We start from the raw sequence: 24728 nt of genomic DNA, 5'->3' as shown, positions 1-24728 counted from the left end.
CATTCTTTCATCTCCTCTGCTTCCTTTTCTGGCCCTGTCCTCCCTTCTCATACTATCCGCTTACCTTACCAATCTTAGGAATCCCTTCATTTCAGATATCAGCCATCTATGGTTGATTCCCCATTTCTTCTTATGAGCTTCAGACCGATATATTCAATGGCCTACCCAGCATCTGCAATTAGACATGAAAGAGAGTTTTTAACATATAATATTTAAGCCAAAACTACTGATAATTCCCCTTAAACCTACAATCTCTCTAGAATTCTTCATTTTAGTAAATGACACCTCTGTACACAAAGTAGCTGGGACAAACATCATGTTCCTATGACATTCCCCCACACCCCCAGCCCCCTGGAGATGTGTGTAATATACATCTCTGTAGCCAGGAATTTTCCCTACAAAACATCTCTTGAAACTCATCCAAATCTCTCTATCATTATTTTTCCCACCTTACTCTAATCATGTTACTTTTTCCCAGACAGCTTAATTGCTTTCTTTCCTCTCTTTCTAATTCTGCTACCAATTCTCCCTCAACAACTGCCAGAGTAATCTTTAAAAAGAGATGTGGAATCATATTTCTTTCCTGGACAAAATTCTTCCATTGGCTTCTTACTGCAACTGTAAGAGATAAAAGATAACATCTTTACCATGGAATTTTTGTGTCCCCAGTCAAAATAATATTTTTTTTCTATATTACACTATATAAACACATTTATACTATACAAGCACATTCTACTCTTTTGTGTCATGTGATTTTTTCAAAGTTTGAAGCTGTTTATTTATCCTTTTATTTTCAATTACTTTCTTTTCTCTTAAACTGTATTTATCATGAAGTCAGAGAATATTTTCTTTTTTACTATACCTGTAGTGTCACTAGGTCAATAAATTGTTCTGTAGTAAATTATCAAAAGTAACTTCTACAACTGTTTCCACAGAAAATCCTAACAAGAAAGAATACCATACTGAAAACATTACCTGGGAAAGAATGAAATTTTAATTGAATTATTTGGAAATTCTTTACTTAAACTTTTGGTCCATGTGTTTAAAGGAAAATTTTATGTCTAGTTTGTCTACCTGTTAAGACCAGATGGAGGTCGGCTGGAGCCATATGTTTGAACTTTGGAAGGTGATAAAACAGAGCATAAATTTGGATTTCTCCTTCCAGGAAAAAGGTATGATTTTGGTTAAGTTACAAGAAAATATATATGAGTCTCTTTTTTATACAGAAAATAAATATAATACCACCTGGGACACCTGCGTGGCTCAGTTGGTTAAATGTCTGACTCTTGATTTCAGCTCAGGTCATGATATCAGTGTCATGAGATTGAGGCCCCTGTTGGGCTCTGCACTGGGCATGAAACTTCCTTAATATTCTCTCCCCCTGCTCCTCCCCTGCTCTCTGTGTCTCTCTGTGTCTCTCTCTGTCTCTCTCTCTCAAAAATAATGCCACCTATCTTAATTGGATAGTATGAAGATAAAATCATATGTAGCATAAACATGCCAATATGCACTCAAAAGCAAACGCATTACCTTTCTCAATCAGAGCCTGCTCTTAAGCATTAGATACCCTGCTTTAGCCCTCATCCTTAGGCTCTCTGCCTAGGCCATTTACAGAGGCCCAGAACAAAGACAAAAGGATAACTGAGCAGACTGACTTGTGTCAAATCAGTTCTTTCCATGCTTTGCTCCTGTGTTAGGGCATTAAAAGGAGACCTCTCTTTGGGGCTGGTGTCATTTTTTTTTCCCATTTCAATCTTCTTATCCAAATCATTACACAGAATATTTTTTAAGTTTATTTATTTCTTTTGAGGGGAGGGAAGGGCAGAGAGAAAGAGAGAGAGAATTCAAAGTAGGCTCTATGCTTGATCTCACAAACTACAAGATCATGACCTGAGCTGAAACCAAGAGTTGGATGCTTAACAAACCCATTGAGCCACCCAGGCGCCCCATCACTCAGATTGTTTTATTGTTAAGTATATAAATGGTTGTTTACAGGAGCCTGATTGCTGCTTGTTTATTTACTTGTCTTATTTTATTTTCATTTCTCCTTTTATTTTATTTTTTTCTACTTGTTCTGGTAGCTTACTGTATGATTATATTATTTAGTTGATCTGCTAAGGTTCATTAACTAAGGTAATGCACTTTAAATATTTTACCCTGCAAATATACATGATAAGGGCATGGTATGCAGGAGCTCAGCAATAAAGAAGCATTTTGAAAAACAAAAAAGAAGCATTTGGGAGAACAATGTAATGACCTTTTCCCTCCTATTAGCCCAACAGCTACCCTTCTAGCCCTCAAGAGTGTATTTATCATTATAAAAATGGAATCCTTTTATTTGACAACACCAGGATATTTTGTATTTATTTTTAATGTTTCTTTATTTTTGAAAGAGAGAGTACAAGCAGGGTGGGGCAGAGAGAGGGGACAGAGGATCCAAAGTGGGCTCTGCACTGACAGCAGAGAACTTGATATGGGGCTTGAACTTATGAACTGCAAGATCATGACCCGAGCTGAAGTTGGATACTCACCTGACTGAGCCACCAGGGGTCCCCTATATTTTTAAAGTAAGGCCCACATCTGAAAAAATATAACCTTCTTTAACCCCAACTACCTTTGATCTCTGAGGTTGTAGGGTTTTTCTCTTCCTTGTCGCCCACATTAAGAACCATTAGGGCTACACATCATTAAACCTCTACTGAACACCTGAAATGTTGCTAACTGCTGAGAGTGTAACAAAGATAAGAAGTGATCCTTAACCATAGCCATACCCCCAAAGGCTTAAAAAAAAGTTCTAAAAGGTAAAACATAACAGTCCTTGGGTTATGCAACAGTCCTGCAAGTTGAATGGAAAAGCATGAGTCTTGTCTCAAGTCTAGAATAGTATCAGTCACAGAGCAGTAATTCTGATTATCTAATGCAAAGAAAGTAGCCATTTGTTAGTAAGTACAGTTGGTTACACAAAGCTTTCAAAATATATAGTTCATAAAAAAAGTGACAATTGTACTTGAAGTGGCAATGTTTAGAATTACTGCCCTTAAGGTACTCACAAGTTCTAGTAATTGAGAACATAGTATAAATTCACAAATGAGCAGGAAAACTTTATGTACGGAAATATAGATGTGATTGCTAATTTGCATAGCATAGATTTATATTTAAGCAAAGCGAAAATATGTGATAGCCTGGGCTTAGCCAAGAGGACCTCACTTGGGGTACATTTATTTGTTTGTTTTTTTAATGTGTAAAAAGTGGTTCACTGGAGGGAGAATAAACACGCATTGTGAATGGGCAAAACAGATACCCAGATGGTAAGAGGAGAAGGTTCTGAGAAATACAAGAAGGACAGTACAAGGGGAGAATTAACTATGGGGAGTAATAGAGAGGAAACAATATTAAGTGGGCAGTAGAAAACCAGCTAGCCCATTGTTTCAGATGTTAGACAAAGGGTTTAACCTTAGTTCATACAAAATTTGCTTGTTATACTCTTCAGCCATTCAACTGAAAGAGGATGAGGAAAAGATCAGGTAAGAAACAATAAATTTGCAAAGTTTTATTATATCCACTATAATTTTTAAGATGTATTTTCAAAATGTTCCTCTAATTTTAATTCATGTTAAAAATTATAGTAGTAATAGAAGTGTATGATGAGTATGGCCTGGACTAGCCTAATAGAACAGAAATGAGTCATTGTGCAGAAGACATACTACTTGGTGATTGACAGGACATAGGATAGGTCAAAGGTGACTTCCAGATTTTTGGCCAAAGTGACCAGGAAAATGGTGGTGCCATTGACCCTTCCTGAGGACACAATTAGTTTGGCTTTTATCCTTAACCTTTAATTAAGTTAGTTGGTGTTCTTTAAAGAGAGAGATCATTTATAGCATAAATCTCAAATTGCTCATCTCCTTTAAAAATAATTCTTCTCCAGTTACTCTATAATATTGAAACTTCAAATCACACATCAGATTTTATGGTTTATTTATAGTAATGACATTTAAATGCCAGCTCTTTGGCCTGTTAGTAATATTTATGAAAGGATATATATTCAGGAAGAATGAACTCTACTACTAGGTTGCACAGGGAAATCCAGTGTTGTTTTTTTTTTTTTTTAAATCTCTGTGAAATAGAAAACTGTCATGCTATACATTTTTTAATTCTAACAGTCAGCTGTAATTGTACACATAGCTTATGATATTACTTGTAAATTTTTCAAAATCCTACCTCCTCAAACGATACAAACAAAAAGAGAAGAAAGAATATATAAAACAAATTGAAAACAAAACACTAATATTCTGACCAGAACAATTTATGGAAATTCATTTGATTCCCTTCAGTATATATAAATAAATTCAAGAAAATGCTTTCCAATTCATGATGGGAGATATCTGAGTCCTTAGATTTGTGGTTTTCTACTTGGAATCACAGTGGTCATGAAAGTAATTATGGCTGGAATCCTATTTAAGACAGCAGTAATGGTATCATCTGGGTGAACTGAAAAGCAGGTTCAAAAATCTATGTAAAACACTACCGATAACACAAACATTGGCTAGAAAATTTCCCTAAAATTTGAACCTGTTATGAGATTTGGTAGCCTGTATATTGCTATCTTATGACAACTCTATTTTTATCTACTTCTTCACTACAGAGAAAGAATAAGAACTTCCTAAAATGTCAAGGAGAGTCACAACAATCTATTATAAAATTTTACCTTAGGATATATTTTTAAAAATAAATAAATAACACCTGACTTGTTTGTTAAAGCATAGAACTCAGCTGCGGGCCAAAAAAAAAGAAAAACAAAAAAAAAAAGGGTGGGGGGAGGGGGCAAGTTTGGTTTCCTACAGTGGCAGGAGGCAACAAATGAGCACCTCATACAACCCTCTGTTAATGTAAATACCACATGAATTTGAAAGCTCCCTGAGGATAGCGGCTGTAATACTTTAACTGTGTACCTCCAGGGTTTATCTCAGTGTCTGACTCATGATAGATGCTTATTAAATATTTGGTCGAGCAAATGAATTAGCAAATAAGGTTGACAGCTCTGTGCTACAGTACAATAGGGACTAAAGAATATTAAGATGAACTCTTCCCCAGAGTGTTATGTAGCTCTAATATGTGACATAAATGTACACGCACACACACACTCTCACTCTTAGAGATACCTAGACTTTCTGAACATTCTACACTGCTGTCCTTAGATGTCAAGTTACCAAATAGAGTGGCCCTTTCTCAGGCTTCAAAGGACTGACTTTTCACAGCATTTCTACATTTAACTGTCTACTTGCTGGACTTTCTTCTTCTGAGGTTTTCACAATTCAATTCACCTGCCAGCCTTCCTCCTCCACACCAATTTCTCTGACTGGTACAGTCTCTTCTATGGATGCTAATTCTTAGATGTTAATTTCTTCGGTGTTTCCCACTCAACATATTTTCCCCCTTCCCCTAAATTCTGCTGAGTGCTTGTATTTATTTCTATGATTTCTATACCTGCTCTCTGTTAACTTGAGATTCCTAGCCCCAAATTTCCTCTAATACAATGGCCTTTACTTCTAACTGAACATTGGATCCACATTTTATTCCATACCTTATTTCATATATGTTTATCATGCTTTTTCTCTATTATCATCACCATTTAATAGTGAACCCAAATAAAATCCTAGAGGTTATTTTTAAATTACTTCCTGTTCTTTCTTCCTTTACTTGAAAAACCACCGGAACACATTTCTTCATCTCAGATAGCTGTTGAATTCTCCCCTGACTCAGTTACTCAAACTTCCTCCTCCCTTCTTATTTAAGACTTTTGATGTGACTGGTGACTCAAGACTTTGCCGATGTCACTTTTCTCCCATTCCATCCTTATTGCCTGTGACTCCCAGAAAGCATATCATATCCCTCCCCTCCTTAAAATCTCCTAATGAGGGGTGCCTGGGTGACTCAGTAGGTAAGCGACCAACTCTTGATTTCGGCTCGGGTCTTGATCTCACTGTTCGTGAGTTCGAGCCCCCCACTGGGCTCCGTGCTAATGGTGCAGAGCTTGTTTGGGATTCCCTCTCTCTCCTCTCTCTGCCCCTTCAGTGTTCTCTCTGTCTCACTAAATAAATAAACTTAACAAAATCTCATAATGATGCATTATCCTGCTATGGGTTGAATTCTGGCACTGCTGTCAAAATTCATGAAATCCTCCCCCCAGTACCTCAGAATGGAGCTATCTGGAGAGAAGGTCTTTAGAGAATAAAGTTAAAATGAGGTCATTACGGTGGGCCCTAATCCGACATGACTGGTGTCCTTATGAAAAGGGGAACTTTGAACGGAGAGACAAGCATTGAGGAAAGATGGTGTAAAAAGACATAAGGAGAAGACAGCCATCTATAAAACCAAGCAGAGGCCTGGAGCAGGCCCTCATAGCCCTTGGAATGAATCAACCTTACCGACATCTTAGTTTGGATTTCTGGCTTCTACAATAAATGTGTGTTATTGAAGCCACCCAGTCTCCGGCATTCTGGTGTGGCAGTCCCAGGAAACCAAGACAACTCCTCTTTTTGCCACTGCCACACACACCCATGTACCTATTATCAACCACTTCGCCATGCTAATAATATGCTGTCTGTGTAGGGGTCACTTTTCTTTTCTACCATTCGAATGGCACCCCAGGGGAAATTTCCAAGCTGTCCTTTTGTAGAATTTTAATCCTCAGGATTCTCAAAGCCTAGTGCTTACACCATTGGTAAACATATTTCACATTGTATCGTAGAAGTAAAAATACTTCATCATAAGACCTTTTTTTTGTTTTTAATTCAACAGCACTTTATCACTTTGTGGATACCCTTTAGGAATTTGCCATCCATCAGAGAAAACAGTAACAACAAAAACAACAATGCAAATAATCATAGCAGCTAACAAGTGCATAATGCTTATTATATGCCAAGCGCGGTTCCAAGCACAGATGGAATCGCTGGCCTTGCTCTCTTTCTGTTCGTGGACTCACAGTTTCTCTTCTGAACAAGGGCAGAAAATCATAAAAGTAGAAATAGAGGGAGATTTTCTTTTTCTGTGATGAGTTTATTCCCTTAAGGAAAACTTTTCATACTCTTTGGGCATTTGGTGAATTTAATTTTGGATTTCAATGCCATGTTAACCTGATAAATGCTGATTTCATTTTAGCTCAGTAAAAATTTTCTGACTTTATCACACTGTGAAATTTTCCTCTAATCCAATGGTTCTCAAACTTCAGCAAGAAACAAAATCATCCTGGAGGGTTGGTTAAAACAGATTTTTGAGTCCTACTCCAAATTTCTGATTTGGTATGTCTGAGGCAGGGGAGGCAGAATTTGCATGTTTCTGAAGTTCCCAGATGATGGTGTTAGTGCTCATCCAGGGACCACATTTTGAGAATTGTTGATTGAATTCATGATATTTAACCAAGAACCCTCATACCTAACAAAATTCTCCAAAAGGATGCTATTATTGTCAAGGGGAGGAAAGATAACATGGTATATGCCTGATTATAAAGGTTCACTCAGTTTGTATATTTGAAAAAACACAAGATCAGTTTGTTAGTTGTGCTATGCATATGTGGTTGTTTGTATTTCAGTTATGTTCGCAAAATTTATCACTAATTGGGAAAATGTGCATGTGGTCTGTGTGTACATTATTATACATATCTGTATGTGTGTATATATGTATCAAAATAATTCTCAACAGCAATATAATGCATAAGTTCAAGGCTCTAATGGAGAATTTTTTTTGGATAAATTCTTTAAGTGTTTGGGGAAAATAAACCACATAATTATGTTAAGTTGACCTTATTAACAGAGAGAAATGATTTTCTCAAAATTGTGTAGTTCTCTGAGACTCCCCCTAGTGTCCTTAACTGAGTATAAAAAGTAAAACATCCATACTTGGATTTAATGCATTTAACAGTGAATTGGAGGTATATCACAAGGATTGAAATGTTGCTTTAACATATTCCCTACCTACTATGAGTATTTTTTAAAGTGTTCAAGATGGGGCACCTGGGTGGCTCAGTCAGTTAAGCAACAAGCTCTTGGTTTCAGCTCAGGTCATGATCTCATCGTTCCTGAGTTTAAGCCCTGCCTCAGGCTCTGTGCTGACAGTTCCAAGCCTGCTTGGGATTCTTTCTCTCTCCCTCTCTCTGTCCCTCCCCAAGTCAAGTTCAAGCTCTCCCTTTCAAAATAAATAAATAAGTTTAAATAAATAAATAAAATGGTCAGGATAATTGCAAAATGAGTGTTGCTTTGAAAGAAAGATTAATCATCTAAAGCAAAAGTATACAACTCAAGTATCTTAATTATGTTTATGGTCATTGTGGAAATTTTATGCAGACTGTAATTTGTGGATGACCTGTTGTAGCCACAATTATACAAGCAATTTACAATAGTATTAGTAGAAGAGTGTCAGGTTTTCTCATTTTCTTTTTTTAAAAATGTTTATTATCTATTCTGAGAGCCAGGGAAGAGCAGAGAGAGAGGGAGAGAGAGAATCCCAAGCAGGCTCTGTACTGTCAGCACAGAGCTCCAGGTTGCCTCAATCTCACCAATCATGATATCATGACCTGAGCCGAAATCAAGAGTCAGGTGTTTACCCAACTAAGCCACCCAGGCACCAACTTTTTGTTTGTTTGTTTGTTTCTTATTTTCAACTGGCTAAGTGATATCTCTCATTGAAATTATCTGTCTGGATTAAGACCCATTCATGGTCTGGGATTTTAGAGATTAGGCCTAGTTTTCAGTTCCTTGAGTTCCTTTTATCTATACTGTGCTAGCCAGTAAATTGTAGCATGTGACTCATATTATTACTTCAAGTAACTTGTAGTCATATTTTAAAAAGGATGAATTCAGATTTTATTTAGTACAGTATTTTCAAAGCCTTGAACCTATAGTATGTATTTTACATTTGAAGCACATCTCAATATGGACTGGCCACAATTCAAGTGCTCAATAGCCACATGTGGCTGGTAGCTATCATATTGGATCACACAGTATTAGATCAAATCATTTCCTCCTGCATTTGGTTTAAGGAATAATTGTAAGCATTTGTCATGAACTATGAGTAGATGTTCTGGACTATGTCATGGACTATGAGTAGCTAAGTGTAGAGTTATTTAAGACAGTCTCACCATGTACAGATGCAAAAAAAAAAAAAAAATCCCAGTTTGTAGAGGCTACACACAGACAGTGTCCTCAGAGAGCAGCTAGGAAATTGAACTCAAAGGCTAGTGCTCGGATGGTAGGTAGAGAGATATGCATATTGGCAAGCTTCACCCTGTGACCTCAACAGTCCATGGTAGATGCCCGGTTGAATAAACGAATTAATTTTTCTTTAATTTGAATGATTTCTGTCAATTTCAGAAAATATTTTTCTTCAGCTCATTCCTTTAAAACATAGTCTTTATTATATACAGTCTTTATAGGTTCCCTCTTTCCATCTTTCTTGTACTGTGTGGTAGACAGGATAGGGCACATGGTGGAGAGATACTCATGCCTTTCCCACTCATTTGCCTTGGACAATTCCATCTAATTCCATGTCTTAGCCAATGTAATTACTGAATGGAGATGACTGACTTTACTTACTTTATAGAGTTGTTGAATGATTACTTATGGTATATTATCATTTATAAAATTGCAATGCTCCAAAATACTAAAGTGTATATGTGTGTGTAATCATGCATGGATATTGGATTGCAAAAACTCTTCCTTCTTTCTTCAATATTTATCAATCTGTAAGTTCAACCCTATTCTCAGATTACATTTGATCTTTCTCTTTTCAAGAAACTATATAGCTTTCTATCTGTTTCACTTGCTTGGAAATTTAACTATATGTGACTTTGCAACAGCATATGACTGCATCATGTATAGATATAATAATAAACTTGGTAGAAAATCCCAGATGAGCATAATTAAAGGCAGTGACTAAGGAAATAATCTAATAAATTCCCATTTAATGGATTTGTTTCTGCATTTCAAATAGTCCTCTAACTTATTCAGTGTAATTTAAAATTTTAATGTTTTCATCACTGTACTTATTTAAAGTCTTGTAGAGGACATATTAGGCAATAATAATTTTCATGGGTGACTTTACAATTTTTATTTTTACAATTGAAAATATTTGCAAAACTTCTTTGCTGAAAAGAATGGTAAAAATTATAGAAAATTAATATTTAATGAGAAAATCTCTAAGGTTGATTTTCTAGGTAAAAAAGACATACTTTGGAAAACGTGGCACACTGTATGATGTAAAATCAAGATATCTCCCATAGAGGCATTTTGTGTGTGTGTGTGTGTGTGTGGCTTTCAGTTGAAGATATACTTGGCCTTTTGTAAATATCAAATAAATGGGTTAAATTGCTAATATTTTTACTAAGTTGCCTAATTTGGAAGTGAATTTCATTTTACCCAAGTGAATTTTTACTCTACATAATTTACCCTGCATTAACTGCCGCTGAACTGCAATACTGTCTAAGCTCTTTGAGCCATTTTTTCCTCCACTGCTCAGTTATGAAAATGCTATAATAATCTTTAGGAATATTCTACTAATATGGTAATTCTTTGGTATTGAATCCAAATCAATATTAAATCCAAAAGCCAACCAACACAGCCTATCTACACATTAATGTAGTCCTTAAACTGAAACATATGATTCATTGCTAATCCAGGAATGTCCCACATCTAGAAGTTTTCTTTTTTAAATTTATTTATTTTGAGAATGACAGAGAGAATGTGAATGGGGGAGGGGCAGAGAGAGAGAGGGAGGCAGAGAATCCCAAGAAGGCTCCTTGCTGTGAGTACACAGAGACAAACACAGGGCTCAAAATCACAAAACCATGAGTTCAGGGCCTGAGCTGAAATCAAGAGTCAGATGCTTAACTGACTGAGCCACCCAGGAACCTCTAGAAGTTTTGTTTTTGTTTTGTTTTGTTTTGTTTGCTTTTGTTTTTAATGTTATTGTGTTGTATTTGGAAAAAAAAAAACAGAATTAATCTGACTAAAGAATTCTTTATCCTTCACCGTTAGGTAGACAGCTGGATTTCAAGAGAATAACAATAAAGAGTATGTTGTGAATAATGCAAAAAACATGTAGATTTAAAATATTATACACACACATACAGTAAAACATCATAAGTATTGAAAACAACTATAGAAAAGTATGAATAGTAAGCTATCACATATTATAAATGGCTGATATTTAACTTTTGTGTGCCATTATAAACTTAGTAAAAATAACTGAAATTTTAAAGATTTCATATTCTTAGAATAACTTCAGATAAAAGTCAAAAACAAAAGTTGTCAGACAAATTTATGCTAATGTATTTTAACAGGTAATTGATCTTGAAATCAGTCTCCCCACCATACTGATACAAAATCCCAAATCCTTAGCACCCTTTGTTGATATTAAATGCTGACATTTAGTATAGGTACAGATTTTGACAAGACTAATAATACTATTTATACATGTAATTATTTAAATTACCCATACTGCCTCAGTTTAATTGTGTTCACTAAATTGGCATGCATAATTTATAACCTCGATGCTGTCAACCATCAATCTATATTTCAGACAGCAACACATCAACTAAATGACAGGGTAAAATGTTGAGTTGATTCCAGAAAGATCTTCAACTTTTGAGAATGAAACTTTATATCATATTTATATATTAAAGGAAAAAATATTTTGGGTGATATTTGTAGAAATCTCTTCAAGACTCCTTCAAAAAGATCCTAATTATGGTAATCCAAGGTTGAAAAGGCCTAAAGAATAAGGAGTATGTGTTTTTTGTTTCATTTTTTAAATTGAGATATAATGTACATATTACATGATATTAGTTTCAGGTGTACAACATAATGATTTGATACTTTTGTATATTGTAAAATGATCACGACAATAAATCTGGTTAACATTGATCAATCACCACACATAAATACTGTTTTTCTCATGATGAGACCTTTTAAGATCTACTTTCTTAGCAACTTTCAAATATAAAACGTAGTATATTACCTATAGTCACAGTGGAGTACATTACATTCTCAGGACTTAATTATTTTATAACTGGAAGCTTACACCTTTAGACCACCTTCACCCAGTTTGTCCACCTCCCATACCCTGCCTCTGGCAACTACCGATCTGTTCTTTGTATCTTTCAGTTTGTGGTTTTCTTTCTTTTGTTTTTGTTATATATATATATATATATATATATGTATATGTATATATGTATATATATGTATATATGAATATATATGTATATACATATATATGTATATATATGTATATGTATATATGTATATACATATATATGTATATATATGTATATATATATATATGTATATATATGTATATATGTATATATGTATATATATGTATATATGTATATATGTATATACATATATATGTATAAATATAATTAATATAATTAATATATATGTATATACATATATATGTATATATGTATACATATTAATGTATATATATTAATATATGTATATATATTAATATATATATTAATATATATACATATATATTTATTTATTTACTTTTGAGAGAGAGAGACAGACCACACACAAGTGGAGAAGGGGCAGAGAGAGAGGGAAACATGGAATCCAAAGTAGGCTCTGCATTGTCAGTGCAGAGCCAGATGCAGGGCTCGAAAAACTGTGAGATCATGACCTGAGCCAAAGTCTGACACTTAACCACCTGAGCCAGCCAGGCACCCCTTGCTTTTGTTTTTTAGATTCAACATATAAGTGAGATCATATTGTATTTGTGTTTTTCTATCTGACCTATTTTACTTAGTATAATGCTGTTGAGGTCCACTCATATTGTCTGTCACAAATGACAAGAATTTCTTCTTTTTTATGGCTAAGTAATATTCCGGTGTGTGTGTGTGTGTGTGTGTGTGTGTGTGTGTGTGTGTGCACGTGCATGCACATGTGTACAGCATTCTTTTTATCTAGTCATCTGTCAATGGGCACTTAGGCTGCTTCCATGTCTGGCTACTGTAAGTAATGCTACAGTGAACACATGGGTAGATATATCTCTTTTAGTTAGTGTTTTTGTTTCCTTTGGATAAATACCCAAGGAGTGTTAACCTTTATTTGTGTGGGCCTCAACTACTTTGGAAGTTCTGTAGAGCCTATAGACACTTTCTCAAAATAATGTTTTGATAATAAGATACTTTCAGCCACAAATTGCAATACAGTTTTCAAATTATTATGAGATTTAATATGTAGTATCTTGTACATGGAGCTTGTGATTGATGCCTTAAATTCTAAGATGTAGTGGCTGGTTTAATAACTAACAAAATTTCAAAATAATGATGATCATAAAGGATGTGTTGAGGTATCTGCAACAAGTACATAATAATAGGAAAATACTGCAGTGTCTAAAGCACAGGTATTCCTAATAGTTCTGTAGCTTGTTGGCCACTCTTAGAAAAGTCAGTGAAAATAAAGATGATTTTTTTTCTTTGTTCAATATCACAACCCCCAGAATTCTATCTGCAAACTCCTCAGGTGTCTGTGGATCCAAGGTTAACAACTCCTGCCATAGAGTAAACCTTGTGTTGCAATCAATTTATTTTGTCCCTCTTTCCTTGAGAGCCAAGTATTCTATTTCAGAAATATGCATTGTGAATTTTTTTGGGCAAAAAAGCTAGAGATATTTTCCCTAACCAAACAATGTAAAAAAAAAAAAAAATTAAGAACTATATTTCAGTATAAATTTCCGTTAATTTTATATCTACACTTTTGTGATGTACATGTGACTCTGTGCAAAAACATATTCCAGGAATTAAAAGTGCCCCAGAATTCATGGTATTAATCAAAATGCCAGGCCATATAATATAAGAATTTAGCATTTCAAATTGTATCACACAGAGCTTCATATCCTGTGATATTGGTGTTAGATTTTTATTTATATATGGAAAATACAGTAAGCAATTAATAGCTTAGGACATACTATATGTATTTTCTACAGGAAGATATCACATTTTTAAGGAATGGATTAAAAGAAAATGAGAACACTTCTTTTAAAAAAACTCAGGAGAAACTTCAAGTACTTGTATACTTTAAATAGTTTTTCTTCCCCTACTTCTCCTAGATTAAATTAAAGCCAACTTTGAAAGATAGAATAGCAAGTGCGTCCTTCAAGTGTTGAATAAGATGTCAGGGCACTCCGATTTAGGGCTGTTTTTCCAGTACGGTTGATCTGCACTTTTCAACCAGTTTCCCCTGAGGCTCAAAAGTGCGCATTTCTTTTTTTTTTTTTTTTAATTTTTTTTTTCAACGTTTTTTATTTATTTTTGGGACAGAGAGAGACAGAGCATGAACGGGGGAGGGGCAGAGAGAGAGGGAGACACAGAATCGGAAACAGGCTCCAGGCTCCGAGCCATCAGCCCAGAGCCTGACGCGGGGCTCAAACTCACGGACCGCGAGATCGTGACCTGGCTGAAGTCGGACGCTTAACCGACTGCGCCACCCAGGCGCCCGAAAAGTGCGCATTTCTAAAAAGGGTAACAAAAATGTTTCATTCATATATATTAGCTATCTTGTTCATAATGAAGATTTGTTAAAGATAATTTTAACATGATTTTAGAGATCAAATGTAATTCTGAGATAACTGCTTTGAGATATAAAGATCAACATTATATCCAAAATGTTATCAAAATATTAAAACATATTCTTCCAGGCATTTAAATCATCCATATTTGTTTCCTAACACTGAGTAACAACTTACTATTAAATTTAGAGGGCTACAAAGACACCTATTTATTACTTCATAGATCTCTAATTCAAAAGTCCAAGAGCAGGTTCACAGAGTTTTCTACTCAAGTTTCCACACTCCAAATGTTTGCAGGCAGAGATCTATTCAGGACATCCTGGGGGATATTCCACTCCCAAAGTCATTCAGCTAGTTGTCAGAAGTCAGTTCCTTGTGGTTATAAGGTTGAGATCTGCATTGTCTTCATGGCTCTCAGCCAAGAGGAAAAAAATATATTGAAAATCTTTTACATATACTCACTAATTCCAACTAGAAATGTTTGTTGAATAATGCCTTATGGCAGCTATTATCTCTGATATTGTACAAAAACACAGTCACTGTTTTGAAAGAGGCCAGTTTATAAATATATCACAATCACTAACAATTACAAGTAATAAGCATAACTAGTAAAGCAGCTGACTGAGTTTCAGCATCCATATATTATAAAATCGCCATGTGCCATTCACTGTGCAGAAGGCTGAACACACATGAATAATACAGTTCCCAACTTTTTATAAAACAGAATCATGCCATTTTACAGCATCTTATATCAAACTGAACATAATATTTCATTTTGTGTGTGTGTGAAAACAAGAATGTTCTTAATTCCAGCTTTCCTTCCAACGCTGGTGGCTTTAATCATTGACAGAATGAGATTGGCTAATGACCTGGAATTGAGAATATTCCAAGCATGCCTAAAAAATGAAACTATCAGTTCAGATCCAAGGGCAATTCTGAAAAAGCTGCCTTTAAGGTGCCAGGATCTTGATGGCATCTCCAGAATATTGGAAGAAGATGATTTTTCCATACTAAATAGTCTGATCAGATAACTGAATGTACTGTTAATCACCTTGAAATGGATGAGCCTAACATGCAAATTATATATGACAAGAGCTAATGATCAGCATGTTAGCTTACTAATGGTTTTCAGAAATTAAGTGGTCTCATCAAGATTTTTCAGGATTAAAACCATTATTTAGATATTATGAGTTAATGTACTTAAATGTCTGGTATTCTTACAGAAGCAATATTAAAATGAAATATTATGCCTTAAGAAGTAAATAGGAATTAGAGAACTGAGAAGTATAGTTGAGTCACTCTAAACGATTCTTACATTTATGATGGCTTAATGTTTGCTTTTTTTATTTTATAAAGATAATTTACAAGATAACTCAAAATATTTTTAAAGCAAGCATATGGTGGCAACTATTGTAATTTTTAATGCATAAAAATAAGAGAAATAGAGCTTAAAGATTGAACTGCCTCATTTTTCACAAAAAGAAACATTTTTTTAGAAAGAAAAGGATAGGAAGAGAAGGCATAATACAAATATTATTAAGAAATTTGTATATTATCCTAGAATGGAGAGTGCTCGACATTTTATCAGAAATCTTACACTTAAACTGTGGAATAGTGTCATCCCATTGAATCATTTAAGGTTAGATTAGAGAGGCTAAAGAATATGCAGTATAAGAACACTTACAAATCTCTAGCTCTTCTTTCTCAGAAGAATAAACCAAGATATTGAGAGACTCTTTTTTAAGGTTGCAAATCTAGTTGAAAGCAAAATCAGACCAAAATCTGGTTTCCCTCTATTCCATGTCTTTTTCTCATTCTCAAAAAGTAAGAAGTTGAACCAAATCACAGGAGACAGTTAAAGACTGATGGTGAAATTAAAAGTCTTCCATTGACTTTAAATTCTCATCATCATTCTGGGTTATAAGGAAGGAAAGCAAAAGAGCAAAAGAAGATGGGAAGCAATTAATACCATTGGAGTGACAAATATATACTTGGCCTTGTTCTTAATCATTATGTTTCATATTTAATGTAATTTCTGAAGGGTCCTATTTAAAATGTTATCAATAACCATCCCCAAGTTTACTTTCCACCCCCTTATTTTACTTTACCTTTATTCATAGTTATTAACTGTTTTATATTTTGTGATATTTTCCTATCTCTTCTACCCTCATTAGAATGTAAACGACATGACAGCAGAACAGTGCTTAGTACAGAGTTGGAGCTCAGTGAGGGAATATATAAGTGACTTTTGGTTATATTCTGAAAGAATAAATGTATTCCCAACTCTGCTTTGAGGCAGACATTGCTCATTGACTTTTACAAATGAAAAACCCAGAGAGTCTGGGTTACTTGTGTGGCATCACAGCTAAAAAGTAACCACACTGGTTTTCAATGGAAAAAAAATAGTCACAGAATCATAATCATAATATTATACCCCTTATATGTGGGAAATCTATAGTTATATTTCTATATTAAGATAGAAAAATTTCTGGAGGAATACATACAAACTGGGGAAGTATTTAAGACGTGATATGTACATACAAAATGGGACTTATATAGCATTATATTATTACACTTTTGTGCAAGTGTAAAGTTTTCACAAAAGTATATTTGAGTCTTATAATTTATAAAATGGTAGTATCCATTGTAAGATTTATATTTATACCTATATGAGGCCAACCTCTGTGCCTTCTAGTAGTGTGGGAGCTAAGAGCAGTAAAGGGCAGATTATTCAATAACAACATATAATGAGAGTATAAAATTATGTAATGCTTTTGTTGCTAAAAGTTTCACGAAAGGAATAATTTAAACTTGGATGACATTTGCAGATTATACAAGATATGATAAGCATGTTAAATTAAATGAAATTCATGTATCATACCTAAAGGCCAAGATCATTGATTCCATTTAAAATTATTTGTTCCTTGTCATGAATGCAAGAATTCCAAATGTGAGTCAAAATGGAATATTTTTTTTCAGATGTGTGGCATTATTAACATGAAGGTATCCAAAGAAACACGTTACATAGCTATCGTGGCGAGCCATATTCTCCACATTTGTACAATCCATTTGAAATACAAAAGTTCAGTACCAACCTTTTCTCTGCATTTCTCTGAATCACATATTCTATTTATCTCTGAGTGTTTAATACATAAAACCACGCAGGCTCTAGCTGTGTTCTGTAATTATGAGGAGGCAGTTCAGGTTGGTAATCAGCATTAACATGCTGGCTGCTTGTAATATATACAAAGCCTGCCTTCAGATCCAAAGCATAGGCTCTGGAAGAAAATGTTTATTTCTTGAAAATATGTTAAGAATGAAAGATGTATCTATTCAAAATTAGAAGAAGAGTAAGGCCCTATTACAATCAGTATTTATATAGAGAAGGCAACTATAAACCTGAAAATAAGTACAAACATTTGCATTTGTTTTTAATTGTTTGCTGTTAGAATGGTATGTTTTCATATCCTTATAGTGTGTTCCATTGTCAATAATCTTCGGGGAAAATAAATTAAAATGGGATAATGCTTCGAGTATCACTATGTAATAGAAGAAGATGTGTTAAAGAATATATTTAGACTAATGACAAAGAACTGCACATCTAGAATATAGGGAAAACATCCAAGAATCCAATGAGAGGCACTTTGAGTAGTGAAAAGATTAGAAGAATTTGGCATCAGGTAGAACTGACATTTACTGATTAGACAAGCGTGGAATGAATCTTTCAACTCTCTGAGCCTTGGCATCATCATTTGTAAAATGCAGGTAAAGATCACAAGCTGAACAAACACAGATGGTCCTCAAAGTAAATTTTTCCTTCATTCCCATTGGAGCTTGACTTAAACTACTGGGCAATCAACAGAAGGTGCTCTGAAGATTATATGATAGCAAAGTTCTGTTCATGACTTGATATATCATATAAAAAGAAGTGCTCTGAATAAAAATATAAATCCCTTTGTCAATTTGGCAGTGACTTTATCTATACTATCATAGCGGTAGGATACATATTTAACTAAAATTCATATTGAAACATCCTAGCCATGTAATAAATGGCACTGGAGCAACTGGGCACCCATAGGAAAAAAATAAATAAATCCAACCCAAACCTTAGACAAAAAGTGAGTTCAAATGAAAGAAGGCCTTAAGTGAAAACATAAAACTATTAAATTTTTAGGAGAAAACAAAGGACATTTTTTTAGGAAAAAAAAGAGAGGGGATTTTTAAGATTGCCCTCTTTAGAGTACCTCTTTAGAATGGAAACAAAAAGGGGCGCCTGGGTGGCGCAGTCGGTTAAGCGTCCGACTTCAGCCAGGTCACGATCTCGCGGTCCGTGAGTTCGAGCCCCGCGTCAGGCTCTGGGCTGATGGCTCGGAGCCTGGAGCCTGTTTCCGATTCTGTGTCTCCCTCTCTCTCTGCCCCTCCCCCGTTCCTGTTTCCGATTCTGTGTCTCCCTCTCTCTCTGCCCCTCCCCCGTTCATGCTCTGTCTCTCTCTGTCCCAAAAATAAATAAAAAATGTTGAAAAAAAAATTAAAAAAAAAAAAAAAAAAAAGAATGGAAACAAAAAGAATAATTCATAAAAGAAAAAATTAATAAAATGGACTACAATGAAACGTAAACTCTTGTTCCATGGAAGGCAATATGAAAACAATGGGGGAAATAAAGCTTTGAATTAGGCAAAAATACTTGCAAACCACATATCCAACAAAGGACAAATATCTAGAATATATGAGCAACTCTCAGAACTCAATAATGTAAAAAAAAAAAGAAAATGGACAAAACACATGATAAGACATTTATTTCATAGGGGAAGATTTGTCGATGATAAATAAGCATATGAAGAGGTATTCTATATCCTAAGTCATCAGAGAAATACAAATTGAAACCACAATAAGATAGCTCTATGCAACTATCTCAACAGCTAAAATAAAAAAAATAAAGAACACTATATATCAGCAAGGATGTACTTTGCTGTTGAGAACACAAACATGGTACAACTACTCTGCAAGACAATTTGGCAGGTTTTAAAAGTATAATTAAATGTGTAATTATCCATTGTCATATGACCAACTATTGTATTCTTGCCATTTATTCCAGGGAAATGAAAACTTACATAAAATTTTGCACATGAATATTTACAACAGGTTTAGTCATAATAGTCAAAAGCTAGCCAACACATCAATATCTTCTATGGGGGAGTGGCTAAATTGTACACTCCTATCATGGAATATTAGTCAGCAAAAAAAGCAACAGATTACTGATGTGACAGTAGATGTGACATCTTGAATGTATTTCCTAAGAGTCACTGAATAAGCACTGAGGGAAAAGAAACAATACCAAAAGGTGGCATACTATATAATTCCATTTAGGTAAGTTATTTCAAATGGCAAATTTTAGAAATGGAGAATAGATTAGCAATTGCCTGTGTTGCGGCGGGGGGGACACAACAGAGGGGAATGTAGTTATAAAATGGAAATTCAACGGACCCTTGTGAAGGTATAGAACTGTTGGTTGAATGTGGTAGTGAATAAATGTGATGAAATTTTATAGAACTAAATACACACAAATGAATACAGGTAAAATTAGGGAAATATGAATTAGGTGGGAGAATATATCGATGTTAATATCTTTTTTCCCTATTTATCCCACTTTAAAAAAAATTAAGTATAATTTATTGTCCAGTTGGCTAACATACAGTGTATACAGTGTGCTCTTGGTTTTGGGGTAGGTTCCCGTGATTTATCGCTTATGTACAACACCCAGTACTCATCCCAACAAGTGCGCTTCTCAGTGCCATCACCTGTTTTCCCCTGAGTCTGTTCTCTGTATTTAAGAGTCTTTTATGGTTTGCCTCCCTCCCTCTGTGTTTGTGATTTTGTACTATAGTTTTATAAAATATTACCATACAGGAAACTTGGTAAAGGGTACACAGGGTCTCTGCCTTATTTTTTGTAGCTACATGTTAGTTATCTTAATAAAAAATTCAATTAAAATGTCTATCATTTGATTTTTTTAATGTTTCAAGTTTTTATTTGAATTCTAGTTAGTTAATATACAATGTAATATGAGTTTCCGAAGTAGAATTTAGTGATCATCACTTATATGTAACACCCGGTGCTCATCACAAGTGCCCTCCTTAATACCCATCACCAATTTATTAGGTAAATTGTGAAGTTTTGTTTGTGTTGGTACCATTGATATAAAATTGAAGGGATCCGATCATATTAAGATGGGAAAGAAAGTGGGGAAAATTGCAAATTTCATATCTAAAAGGAAATGTCAATGTAATAATTAAGGAATTCATTCCTAATTCTTTAAAACCTCTCTGTCAATTAGTATTTCATATTCTTTAAAAATACTGTATTCTTTATGACCATGCAATGACCATGAAGAAACTATATAATCTGTTTGCAAAACAGCAGATAGAAAATCATATATAATTGCATTATTTTATATTTGAATACCATTAAATACTTTAAAGGCAACCCAAAGTGACTCACAACCCTAAATTACTCCCTAAAGACCTACCCATTTGAATTATGTTAATTAAAAATATATATATTTTAAAAAGCCTTCTATATTAATGATTTAAAAATGGTTTTACCAGGGCACCTGGGTGGCTCAGTCGCTTAAGCGTCAAACTTTTGATTTCAGCTCAGGTCATTATCTCGCAATTTATGACATTGAGCCCCCATCCAGCTCTGTGCTCACAGCCTGAAGCCTGCTTAGGAATCTCTCTCTCCCTCTTTCTGCCTCTGCCTCTTTCCCACCCATGCTCTCTCTCTTTCCTACTCTCTCTCTCTCAAAATAAATAAATATTTTTAAATGCTTTTACCAAAACATTGTATGGATCGTAGTATAGTCTCCAACTTTTCCAAAATAAGAACATATGACGAATGACACAAATTAAAGAGATATTTCTTCTCATATTTCTTCCTCTTCAATTTTCTATTTCACTTTCTAAGTACTTTAACTTACCAAAGTAAATGTGTTACAAATCATCAGAAAGTCATTCTCTGGTAACAATAGAGCAACATAAATATGTACATTTATTCTTTGAAATTATACAAATATTTGCTCAATTCTTGAAGAATTAGAAAAGATAACTAAGCAAAACTAAAAAACAAACATGAATGTAGGTCAATAGTAATATACTTATTAGATTTCCAAAATAAAAATGGCATTGAACATTGGCCGCTTGACTGTGATTAACGAATAAATGATTTCAAAAAGATGTCCTACAATTTCCCGCCCCTGCACCCCGCCAAATACGCCCTTTAGAAATGTTTTTTGTTGTTGTTGTTGTTGTTTTTGTTTTTTTATCTTGGCTGTTTATCGAAGCTCCTGTTTTGTTCTTTTGGATGCATTCAGTTATTCTATGTGGAGTGTTGTTTGCTTCATACCATGTGTACAGTAGTTGCCTAGATTTGCATGTCTAGAGAGGAATAAGGCTCCATCGTAGTTGGTATGGTTGGTCAGTGGCGCACCAAGCTAGAAGTTTGTAATTAAGATACGAATTTGTCTTATAGTTTCCGGTCATGTTACACAGTGACATATGCAACATATCTTGGAGCTCTTACACATTACACCGAAAGTCTTAGTCGGTTGTTTACAAAAGAAAAAAAAAAAAGAAGAAGAAGGAAATTACCCTTAGACATCAATGAGGGTCTCTCAGCTCTAAAATAAAATTAACTGCCTGTGTGAAAGACCATGGTTTCATAATAGATTGACTCTACAATTAGATGTTAAGTTCTGTGGATGATCTTATCTACCTAAATCCAATTACTATGTGGTAAATATATTATTGCTAAATAAACAGCTCATTGTTGTCAAAGTTGCCAGTGAGGTAGGTATAACAGAAAGGAATTTCTGTATTGTTATGGCACAAATAGAGACAGTTTGAATACACCTGGAGACATAAGTTTGAGCTTAAGCCATATGTGTATAATCATGCTGTAGAAGTAACATAACCCAGCTAATCAAAACTTTCTTTTCATTAAACATTAATGCTTAGTAAATGTATTATAATCTTAAGATACCCAACTTCTGACCTTTTGTGTTAATATATTTGGATATCAATTCCTTTTAGAATAAGACATTATAAGGTTAGTTTTATATTAAACATTTTTTAAAGAAACACTTTAATAATTGGATCTGGGCCAGACTTCTTCAGTTAATCTTTATTGCAGTTATGCTGCCCAAATCCTGGATAGTTTCAATACTTTCACATGGGAGTATGTTTAATAGAATCTTGACTTTGTGCATCTACTCTATTATAGACAGTATGCAATTAGCATAATAATGTATAGGTAGAGGATTGGCCTGCTTGCTGAATGGGTGGGCACAGCCACAGACCAAGAAACCAACCTTAACTTCTAGGTAAATTATAATTCATCAAATAGATGACTTTTACATTTATACAAGCAAAAGTTAAATAGGAGGAACCAGTATACCCTGAGAAGAAAAAAGATATGTCAAACTGACAAGATTTTCAAGGCTAGCAAATGAATATAATCACATGTACATGTACAATTGTATTTCAGCAAGGCCTTCTACAAATCACACAGCAACCTTGTAAATAGTAGAGAAAAATATGGTCTGATTAAAATATTTGAATGATTTCAAAATTTGTTGAATGGCTATGCTAACTTTTTCAGTAATGGAACTAATCTTTCTAAAATGTTTATAGGCAAAGGAGCACAAGAGTATTCTATTTTTTTTTCTTCTTTAACATTTTTGTCAAAGTTTCAGATGCAGGCAATAAAGATGTAGATCAAATATTTAGATTACGCCAAGTGTTTAGAGCAGAACTCTTAACCCAGAGTTGGGATTCAAATCTAGGATTTCATGGTTCTGAAAGTCTATGTTTAACAATCTTGTGTAAGTGGAATCAAGCATCATAACCAAGATGGGATTGAGTTGGAAAAAAAATGTAAACCATTTTATGTGGTGTCAAAAATAAGTGATTGGATGGGTAAAATGTCCTAGAATTTTAGTTGTATACAAGTTGTACATGAGATTATAGTATTATTTAGGTGTTTTAATGCAGAATTCTTCCACAGGAGAGTCTAGTGGCCAGATCAGAATATTACACTAAGGGTAAGACAAGTTACAGATTGCCCAGAGAAAGGAATCAGGGATAATGGGAGGTTTGTAAATCACAGAAAAAGTTGGGGAGATTGGGAGTAGTTAGCATAGGGAATTAAAGAACACAGGGAGATATGCCAATTATCCTCAAATATTTAAAGGACTATACTATTCACGTGGAAGTAGATATTCTCCCTCCTCGTTTGTTAGGGAAAGCTGAGTAGAAAATACAAATTGGAATATTAAGTTTGACTCACTACGGACTGTCCGTCAGTAGAGCAGAGGCGTTGTGTAAATAAGATCATTGTCTTTCAAGGATGCTGTAGACAGAATTCTATTATTTGGAGGAAGACTAGACTAGATATCTTCTATTTTTTCCAACACAATCATTTAATCTCTAGGATGCATTGTGTATATGGTCTATAAATTTTGTTCCTTACGGCAGAATGTCAGTTTTCTGGAAAAGGAAGTCCATTCTACTGGAGAAATAAAAGGATTTCTTGAATTTTCTTTAAAAAAGCGGGGGTAATATTTTTCCTCTGGTGCTCTGGTGCCTCTAACATAGGCTGGGTTAACACCAACTCCAGCATTGTGTTGTGACCTAGTTTGGCCCTAAATCTATAGAACTGCAACGTCCCTTAGCACACTGTGGATCCGGTTTTAGAAACTAGAGTTCAAACAGTAAACACACTATAATGTCATTGCAAGAACTATGATCAGACCAGAGCAAAACACTCCAAAGATTAATGGAGGAACATTTTTATGGTGTGAATTTCTCCACAATATTTGCTATAAAGCATCCAAGATTCCACTGAAGCTTTCTAAGCTCTGTGGAATAGAAATAGATTGATAGCATCTTCAACCTCTTGATAAAAGAAGGGCAACCTAAATGTAATTATTTCAAAAGTCTCTAGGGAACAGAGACATATGTCTCAGATGGCACATTATCTAAAATAAAGTCAGTCATACCTTGGGGAAAGCAATAGTGACTTACTTTTACAGTAATATTAACTGGTTCTTGGTTTTGTCTCTGCATCTGCGAATTGGTGTATCTCATCCATTACTTGTTTGTATC

Source organism: Neofelis nebulosa, chromosome 5, assembly GCF_028018385.1.
Source record: "Neofelis nebulosa isolate mNeoNeb1 chromosome 5, mNeoNeb1.pri, whole genome shotgun sequence".
In the NCBI taxonomy this organism is placed as follows: domain Eukaryota; kingdom Metazoa; phylum Chordata; class Mammalia; order Carnivora; family Felidae; genus Neofelis; species Neofelis nebulosa.
The sequence above is the reverse complement of the archived record's forward strand: the minus strand, read 5'-3'. Positions refer to the sequence as shown.